This window comes from Python bivittatus, unplaced genomic scaffold (assembly GCF_059951505.1).
Source record: "Python bivittatus isolate LINGU-HERP-01145 unplaced genomic scaffold, Pbiv_v1 ctg000520_np1212, whole genome shotgun sequence".
Lineage (NCBI taxonomy): Eukaryota > Metazoa > Chordata > Lepidosauria > Squamata > Pythonidae > Python > Python bivittatus.
In genome coordinates, this window is record NW_028277080.1 from 62,605 (window position 1) to 72,623 (window position 10,019).

Genomic DNA, 10,019 nt, shown 5'->3' on the forward strand with positions numbered 1-10,019 from the left:
CAACAAATGCAGAAAGACCTTTCACACGTCAGGGGTGACAGGGTTAGCACCCCTTGAAAATGCCAGATTGAAATGGGCAGTGCAGCCTTTAAAGTAATTCCTAGCAGAAAGTTGACAGGAGCTGGGCAGCAGAAGGGCCTCGATATTTTAGGAAATGCATGGAAGACAGAAGCCGTGTTTGAAGCAGGTGCATGATGACCACGTCAGTCATGCAATGAGACCAAAAGGCTGAGGAAAAAGCTCAGGCCAGCAGAATTTGAAAAAGAACCTTTTTTTCCCTCCCTCCCTCCCTCCCTCCCTCCCTTCTTTCTTTCTTTCTTTCTTTCTTTCTTTCTTTCTTTCTTTCTTTCTTTCTTTCTTTCTTTCTTTCTTCTTTCTTTCCTCCCTCCTCCCTCCCTCCCTCCCTTCCTTCCTTTTTTTCTGCATTTTCAGGAATATATACAATCATTAAATAAGAACAGGGGATAAAAAGCTAAAATACAAATGTGCTTTAACATGCCTTACTGTCTCTCCTCTGAGGAAATCTTAGTGCTTTCCTCTTCATAAAAATAAGCATTTGGTGGTGAGGCGAAAGGCGAAAAATCGCCCCCCCCGCCCCCCATATTTCTCCCAGACATTCAATGCAGAATTTATTATTGCATAGTAAAGAGAGCGAGCCAGTTTGGTGCCGTGGTGGAGGTGCTGGCGTAAAAACCCGCAGACTGAGTTCTAGGCCTGCCTTGGCATGAAAGCCAGATGGATGATCTGTTTGATGATCAAATAGATCATCTATTTGTACATAGATGTCTCAAAGTGGCAAACACCCCTAATACTCCCGCCTCCTATTTTCCGCACAACAACAACCCTGTGAGGTAGGCTGAGCTGAGAGAGAGTGACTGGCCCAAAGCGTGGACCCAAACATGAGCTGTGTTTGCTATGCTGAGTTACATACAGTATATACAGTACAAAGGCAGGATGAAAAATCTCACCACGATGATGTACAAATTGTTCTTTCTGTTTGTATCAACCCAGCAATCTTTCTGCAAACCACCGAGAGGTTCTTCCATGGAAGCAACCAGACCATATGGAGGTAGAATCTACTCTGACATCCAGGTGATCTTTATTGTTTCATATTATTATGGTTGGTCTCACAGTCAGCCAGCTTTGGTCACTTTCATCCAGCTATCGAGTCCTCCCCAAGGACCTGGGATCGGCAGACGTTGTTGCTTGACGGTGTTAAAGGTGTCGTTGCAGGACATGAGCTGTTCCCAGTAAAGCTGCCTTTTGCAGTTGACCGATGGAGATTTTGTCCATGCCGATGACAGAATCTGCTTCTCTTTGCAGGTCTTTATATCTTGTGATTTTCTCCAGTCCTCTCTGTTCTCTTCTGCTGTCTCCAGGTCTTGCAGTGTCCACTATCTAGACTTTTTGGTCTTTCTTAGCAACATTTGTTAAGTCCGGAATTGTTGTGTGGCAGGTGCTGGTCTGTCTGCATTTGAAAGTCCCACAGCACTTTCGCTTCTCCATTTGCTGTGACTTTGTGTTGTGCTCCTGTATGGCACCTTTTATTTCCCAAGTCTCAATAAAGCCAAATAAAAAGACTTGAGACGAGGCTTCTTTAAGATAACAGATGTATTTTGATCAAGACACAGCTGGGTGACCCCAATCAACACATTCAGAAGAGAGGTTGATGAAATCACACCTTACAACACAAACATCAGAGACTTTATAGACATGTAAATCTGTAATCAGATAGTACATCCCCTCACACCCATACAAGGGATTTTTGGGACGGTCTGAGCAAGTGAAAGGTGGTTCTTAGGAAGGTAAACTTAAATGTAACTTATTCTTCTGGTTACCAAGAGAATGGCATACAAGATTTTTCTTATCTCTCTCTCTGGAATGCAGGGCCCCACGACTGTTGCAAAAGCTTGGTAAAACAAACAACTTGTATTCATCTAATTGTTTCTTCAAAGACAATCGGGCATTCAGCAAAGAGATAAGGGGGGGGGAAGAAGAAACCAGTGCTCTTTACAAAGCAAAAGCAAGTTAACCCTTTAGAAATAAAATAGAGTGCACTGTTACAGGTATGGTTAAACATTGTGTGAAGCATATATAAAATTGTGTATATATAAAATATAAAATTGTGTATCAAAATAATGCCCTTCATTTCCTCCCTTTGCTTTTGAACATAAGATGCTTCTTATGTAGTCAGTTTCACAACTTGGGTTGTGACCAAGCCAGCACATCTAGGTGTTTGTGTGGCTGGTAAAGTCTATGGTTTCAAATCTTCTGTTCCTGAATTAGGCCTCTACCGGTGGACCTAATTAGTCCTTGAAAAGATCTGCTGGTGAAGCTAGAGAGCGCTGCAATTTTAGTTTAAGTCCATCAACTGAGGAAACTTGCCAGGTATCTGGGGGTTCCTTCACCTGCTTGATCCTGGATCCATGCACCCAAGCTTTGATGCCTTCAACTTTTACAGCAGTGGGCGTGCTCAGGAGTACTTGCTTCGGCTCGGACCACTTTGGATCAGTGCAAGATGGGAACAGCTCCTTCACTCTGACCCACTGGCCTGGCTGGGCGATGGGTGGTACATCAGGAGCAACTGGCAAGGCGTCTCGAACCTGTAGTGAAATAAAAGATAGGACGTGCGCCAGCTTCTGCAAATATTGAGAAATGTTCTTTTCACCTGTCCATGCAGTTAGCACTTCATGAGATACAAACGGTCTCCCATAAAGCATTTCAAAAGGTGACAACATCAGTGGCCCTCTGGGCATGGCCCTAATACGTGTTAAAGCAAGGGGCAGCATCTTTGGCCAGGGGAGCTGGGTTTCTTGACAGAGCTTTGCAAGCTGAGTCTTTAAAGAGCGGTTCATACGTTCCACTTTGGCTGAAGCCTGGGGCCGATAACTGGAATGTAGATGCCAAGGAATGTCCAAGAATTTGCTAACTTGTTGAGTGACATCAGAAGTAAAGTGTCTCCCATTATCTGACTCTAACCCTTTAGGGACCGAGAATCTTGGGATGATGTGTTCCACCAGGGCCTTGACCACTTCTCCTGCACGTTGAGATGAGGCAGGAAAGGCTTCAGGCCATCCAGAGAACAAATCTACAAAGACCAAAAGATGATTTTTGGGTCCCTTTTTGGGAAGCTCAGTAAAATCCACTTGCCAGGCTTCTCCTGGGTATTGAGCAGTACGAAGGTGGCCTGAAGGAGTAGATTTACCACTCCTTGGATTATTTCTGTGGCAGATAGCACATTGAGCCACAGCTGTTTGGCAGAGGTGCCTCAGCTTCTTGTTACTGTATCTTTGAGAAAGCCACTTGAAAAGAGGTTTGGGGCCACAATGGGCCATAGCATGACTTCTTTTGACAACCATCCATAGGATTTGAAGAGGTAACTGAACACGATTGTTAACAATCCACCACCCATCCTTCCACTTTCCTTGTGGATCAAGATGATCTCTTTGATCATAGAGAGGGGGTAGTGGGTGATCAGGCTCTATAGGAATGAGGGGTAAAAGCTGGTGAGTTTCTGCAGGCATGACATCACCCTTACGAGCAGCTTGTTTGGCCCAATAATCAGCAGCACGATTGCCTCGGGAGATTTCACCTCGATCAGTCTGGTGACCTCTGCAATGAACTATAGCTAATTGAGTAGGCAAACGCACAGCCATAGCTAGTTCTTCAAGCAGTGGTTTCATCTTCAGAGCTTTTCCATCTGCCCCCACATAGCCCCGGGCTTTCCAGAGAGCTGCATGTGTGTGTGCAGCTAAAAGGCGTATCTGCTGTCAGTGAAAATATTGGCTGTCTGCCCTTTGGCAAGATAACAGGCTTCTATAAGGGCTAACAGCTCAGCTGCCTGTGCTGACCAGTGAGAGGGCAGCTTACGTAACAAAATAGGTCCATCAGTGGTGACCACAGCCAAACCTGTCTGGCGGACCCCATTTTCAATAAAGGAAGAACCATCAGTCCAAAACTGACATTCTGCCAAGTTAAAAGGTTCAACTTGGAGGTCAGGCGAATTCCAACAATAATCTCTAAAACCTGATGGCAGTCATGGGGGCCTTCCAATGAGCTAACCTCCTCTGATGGTCGAGGCAGGAGGGTGGCTGGATTGAGCTGCTCACAGCGAAACAGTTTAACTGAATCATTTTCCAAAATTAAGCTGGCATATTTAGTCAATCGGGCTGAAGTGGCCCATGCAGGAAGTTTTTGTTCCAGTAATGTCTGTACAGAGTGGGGTGTATATACATCAACTGTTGCTCCTAAAGAAATCTTTTCTGTCTCTTGAATTAAAAGCGCTGTAGCTGCAATTGAGCGAAGGCAAGCAGGCCAACCTTTTACCACAGCATCCAGAGTTTTGGATAGATAAGCAACAGGAACCTTTTCCGGGCCTAATTTCTGGGTAAGGACTCCTAGTGCACATCCTTGCTTCTCAGTGACAAATAAATCAAAGCCTTTAGACTGATCAGGAAGAGCAAGGGCTGTAGCTCTAGCAAGAGAGTCCTTTAATTCCTGCCAAGCAGATTGATGTTCTCCAGTCCATTCCCAAGCCATATTTTTCTGTGTGAGTTGGTACAGAGGCTTGGCAAGGAGGGAATACCCAGGGATCCAAAGTCTTGCATATCCAGTTATGCCTAGAAATGTTTGGAGTTGTTTGATGTTTGTTGGCACACTTAGGGCTTCTATAGCACTCAGGCGACTCTGATGAAGCAGCCGAAGGCCCTTCTTGAGTACAAATGATGCGTTGAACAAGATCCACATATTGCTGTGGAGACTCACGATAAGGAGGCAATCCTTCTCTCCAGTTAAATAAATCACTGGTAGTGAAAGGAGTGTGAATAAAAGCCAATTGGTTGCCCATTGGTACTTGTCTAAGAGGGGCAAGGAGATTAGGGTCCTGCCCCCGTAGTGGAGCAACAAAAATATCAGGAGAGTCCGTGTTGTAAACAAGTCCTGTCCTGGTATGTGAAGGGCTACTCACAGCCGTTGGTGACTGTGAAGCTGCCACTAAAAATTCTTGAGAAGCTGGCTGAAAAGCAGCTGCAGAGGTTAAAGGCAGTGGGGGGGCAGTCCCAGCTGCGGGGGTTGCTGCAGCAGCAGAGCCCGTGGGGGCTGGCAATGGAGATGCCTGAGGAGCTGATGCAGGAAGCGGAGGAGGGGCCGTTGGAGTACAATAAGGGGGGGGAATTCCTCCTCCTCCTCCTCCGTTTTGTGCTTTAGCTTTGTTTCTGTGCCCTGCTCAGCTCTCGGCTGCAGGGAAAAAAGTTTTACAGGGTTGGTTTTCAGCCCACATAGAACTTGAAGGTCTGGGCGAAGGAAGAGGTTAAAGAAAAATTTAGCATATATCTCTTCCTCAATTCTGCCACTTGAAGCCAAAAGCTGGCAAAAATATTTATGAACTCTCCATCAACAGTACCTTCTGGTGGCCAAAATCCTACATTTGGGCCAATATAATAATGTGGCCAAACGAGTTCACAAAAAGTTTTTAGTTTATTCTTTTTAAAACTCAATTTCATTGCAACTCTGGGTTTTAAAATGTCCCAGTGCTTAAGAACACACTGCAGCGGCGTAGGGCTTTTTGCCGGCATAAAGCGTTCTGCCGCGGCTTCCTTCCTTGCTGTTTCACTCAGGCGGCTGTTGCTGTTCCCCATAGTGCCACCTAGTGGATTTTCTTCTTTTTCTTTTCTTTTCTTTTTCCTTTTTTTTTTTCTTTTTCTTTTTAAGCCTTCTATTGCTGTGAGTTATGGTGCGTGCTGCCTAGAGGATTTCTCGGGTCTTTCCGTCGACTCGGGATTCTTTGAGAGGCACAGGAAAATTTCTCGGGCTGCCTACTCCCTGTTCGTCTTTCCCTCGACGCAGGGCCTCAGCTCGGGATTTCTAGGAATTTCTCGGGCTGATTTTTCCTTCAATCAGCTCGGGGTCTGGCCAGAGTACCCTCCCTAATGTGAAATCCTTTTCCATCTAATAGTGCACCCTCCTACCTTGGAATCCTCCTCTAGGACAATATATTCCAACACACACACAAATCAACCACGCGGATCGTCGTGGCCTCTATCGCCTCACATGGGTAATCAGAGGAAACGCACTAAGATCCTCACACACTCACTTCATGGGCAGATCTCTAACAGAAGTTTCCCATGTCTCATTCACGCACTCACAAGGCACCACTCCCCACCTAATAAAAGCATACTCACCCTTCCCAATCCGTCTTTATACAATGGAAGGGAGAAGCCTCAATTTTGGAGCATTCAGGCCCAGCAGGAGCGGAGTCTGCCGACGGCGATCAGCACAAGGTCACTGGAAAACTTTCCAGGCGCGCGCTTGACATTGATGGATGGTCTCCGTCGATTTTCCCCGTCCGCTGTTGTGAAGGCAATGAGGGGGGCTTAAAGCAGCCTCCCCAAGGAATCCCTGCCTTCGGGACTCCTGGCTGGCTCGCCAAAAATGTATGGCACCTTTTATTTCCCAAGTCTCAATAAAGCCAAATAAAAAGACTTGAGACGAGGCTTCTTTAAGATAACAGATGTATTTTGATCAAGACACAGCTGGGTGACCCCAATCAACACATTCAGAAGAGAGGTTGATGAAATCACACCTTACAACACAAACATCAGAGACTTTATAGACATGTAAATCTGTAATCAGATAGTACATCCCCTCACACCCATACAAGGGATTTTTGGGACGGTCTGAGCAAGTGAAAGGTGGTTCTTAGGAAGGTAAACTTAAATGTAACTTATTCTTCTGGTTACCAAGAGAATGGCATACAAGATTTTTCTTATCTCTCTCTCTGGAATGCAGGGCCCCACGACTGTTGCAAAAGCTTGGTAAAACAAACAACTTGTATTCATCTAATTGTTTCTTCAAAGACAATCGGGCATTCAGCAAAGAGATAAGGGGGGGGGGGAAGAAACCAGTGCTCTTTACAAAGCAAAAGCAAGTTAACCCTTTAGAAATAAAATAGAGTGCACTGTTACAGGTATGGTTAAACATTGTGTGAAGCATATATAAAATTGTGTATATATAAAATATAAAATTGTGTATCAAAATAATGCCCTTCACTCCCACCAGTTCTTGCCTGCAGGCAAGTGGGACTTCTTGCAGAGAGTCCAATGCACCCTGGCTGCCGCTTGGTCACGCCGTTGTGTGTTGTCAGCCCGTGCGATCTTCTTGCAGCAGCTCACCAGGCGGCCCACGGTTTCTTCAGCTCCTTTGCAGAGGCGGCATTTGCTGCCTGTCGCTCTCTTCTCCCTTCTGGCTTGGAGGCCTTTGTTCTTCAGGCTTGGCCTTGTGCAGCCAGGATTAGCCCCCCGTCTCTTTCTTCAGCTTTGCTGCTCTTGGGCAAGGCCAGGTCTGGTTGTTACGAGCTTCAGGGCATCTTCTTCACTGTCCTTCAGAGATTCTCCCCATGCCCTTTCTTCTTCTTCAACTGTCTGGGGTTAATCATAAGAACAATAATTTCCAGAGAAAGAAGGAATGAAATTGATACAAATGAACACGTACAGGAATATTGAAAACATAATGAGGAAATTAAAAAAATACAAGCAATCGATTAAGGGTAGATAGCCAACAAATCGCAATTAACCAGCAGATAGAAAATATCATATGGCTAATAAATTCTACGACATCATTTGCAACTTAGAGGACTAGAAGAAATTTCATATCCCATTTATCAGCAAACAATGTCTCTATAAAAATATCTGGTAAACACAATTAAAATCATTAAAAGAAACAAGTAGATAAATCGTAAACAATACAGTAAGAGAAAACTGTCAATCATATATACCCTTTATCCCTGATTAAAATATAAACTGTACAACCTACATTTGGGGGGTGGCACGTATCGAATTGTGATCCAGAAATGGTTTCCAAATAAGATAACACTGTACATCTGATGTACTTTTCAGATATCAATTTTAGAGATTGAGTTAACCTTTTAACCAGAATTTTGTGGAATGTCTGGTTACCAAACTACCATCGAGTCCTTGAGTGAGTTGAATTTTCCTTCCGTATTTTGTGACTGTTGAATTAGCTGAGAGAGAGTCTCTTCCTTTGGGTGCAGTTGGCCTGCCGGAAATCCTCTCCAGTTCAGGAAAGGAAGCCGAGCGTCAGCCCTCCAGGGTAAGCCAAATCAGGAAGCGGATTCCAGAAGAAATACTGGGGGCCTCCTTTATGGAGATAGGCTTGAGTAACAGAGTCCCGATAGCCTGGCAGCATTTTCCCTTCCCTCCCTCTGCCAGACCCAGTTAGGTTTCTTTCGAATATTCTCTTCTTCTCCCGCCTTAAATCTTATTTTGCTGACCATCCCATACCTTTTCCAAGGTCGCCTCTGAGATTCAATTTGGATTCTTTTCTGTGTCATTCCTCCTACTGATTTTGGGGGTGGCGGGGAGTAATCTTATTCCTAGAATTTCTAGTCATTAAACTGTTAAACTGAACCAAAGCAAAATTCAAGTTCAGAGTGGGAGATCAGAAAAAAGAATAATATTTAATAACATGGTATATAAATGACGAAATGCATTTTGGGAAAAACAGGACAAGAATGGCCTTACGGATTTTAAGCTAAAACAGGTACTGAACAATCAATTTATATCTTAAGAACTGAGTTTTGTTACCATTCATTACAATTCCTATCATTCCAAGGAAACATTTACTTCCAAATAAATATTCCTTATGTTGGTGCTCCCTCTTGTGATTCAAAGAAACAGCTAAGCAAGTTTTCAAAATAAAAGGAAGGAACTCAATTCAAACTAGTCCAAACAAGCTGAATAGCATATATCTGGTTCTTGCAGCAAAGTAATAATATCGAGAAGACCCAAATCAATACAATTCTTAGCTTGATAGTTGCATTAAACAGTCAGTTTTTTGTCAAAGCAGTGTTCCTCGCGTTTCCTGATGAAAGAAAGATGATAAAAAGGATCCTTGCTGCCCTTGTAAATTAATTTACAATAGCTGCCCTTGTAAATTAATTTTGGAATTCTAAGTTTAATTGAAATGAAACCATGAGCCATCAGAAAGGAATATGAAAGATGATCCAGAAGATTAATTAGATCAACAACCTGTTCCACCAAACGTAGAAAAAAGAATCATAAATGCAAGCCAGAAAAGTTTCAAGGGAGTTTCGGAAAGAAATAGTTCCGACATTCAGAAAAGATGAATACCTTGCAATAAGAAGAGGATGGTGGATCTGAAGAAGATTTATAATCCTCTGGGTTTGCCCCCTGGGAACAGTCCCCAGAGGAAAAATCCTCCTCTGCCAAATCCTTCCAAGGAGAACAATAAGAACATCTCTACATACATATTCTAAATCTGTTTTGATTTGGAAGTGATCAGGCCATTATACTGTATGGCACCTTTTATTTCCCAAGTTTCAATAAAGCCAAATAAGAAGACTTGAGATGAGGCTTTTAATTAACAGAGGTTTCATTCGCCAAGGAAACCTTCTGGATGGCTCAAGGAGTGTTGCCCAGAACCACACCTTGCAAAGCAAGCAACAAAGATTTTATAGGCATATTCAGATAGTACATCCCCTCATATCCATACAAGGGAATTTTGGGATGACCCAGGGAAAAGTAAAGGTGGGCCTAAAGAGGTGAATCTAAGTTTAACTTTTTTCTTCTGGTTATCAAGGCAATACCTAACTTCTTTGGAATGTAGGGCCTCTCTCGTTGCAACTTCTTTGCCTGGTACCGATCTAATTTATGGCTTCAGGCATCTGGCTAATTGCTTTTAAGGAAATGGGGTGAGGGAATGCTGTGCTCTCTTAGAAGGCAATCAGGCATTCAACAAAGAGATAAGGTGGGGGAAAGAAACGCTGTGCTCCTTACAAAGCAAGTTAATCCTTTGTAAATAAGATAGAGTGCACTATCACATGCATGCCCACACATTATGAGAGAGTGTAACATTGTGTATCAAAACAATGCCCTTCAATATCATGAAAAGAGCGAGAGATCCTCAAGGAATACAGAGACTGCAGAGCAACTGATTCTTTGCCTTTCCCTTTTCTACGAGAATGCAGGGTTTGGCTCCGAACT

The 10,019-nt window shown here is 43.8% G+C and overlaps 1 long non-coding RNA gene across 1 annotated transcript; it reads right to left on the reverse strand.

Annotated features, from left to right (window-relative positions):
- Positions 1-1,593: 1,593 nt before the first annotated feature.
- LOC148214833 (uncharacterized) lies at positions 1,594-8,030 on the reverse strand. Its single transcript, XR_015797347.1, has 2 exons — positions 7,810-8,030; positions 1,594-7,418 (listed from the first exon to the last, which is right to left on the reverse strand). It is a non-coding gene; the product is annotated as an uncharacterized LOC148214833 (long non-coding RNA).
- Positions 8,031-10,019: the final 1,989 nt, after the last annotated feature.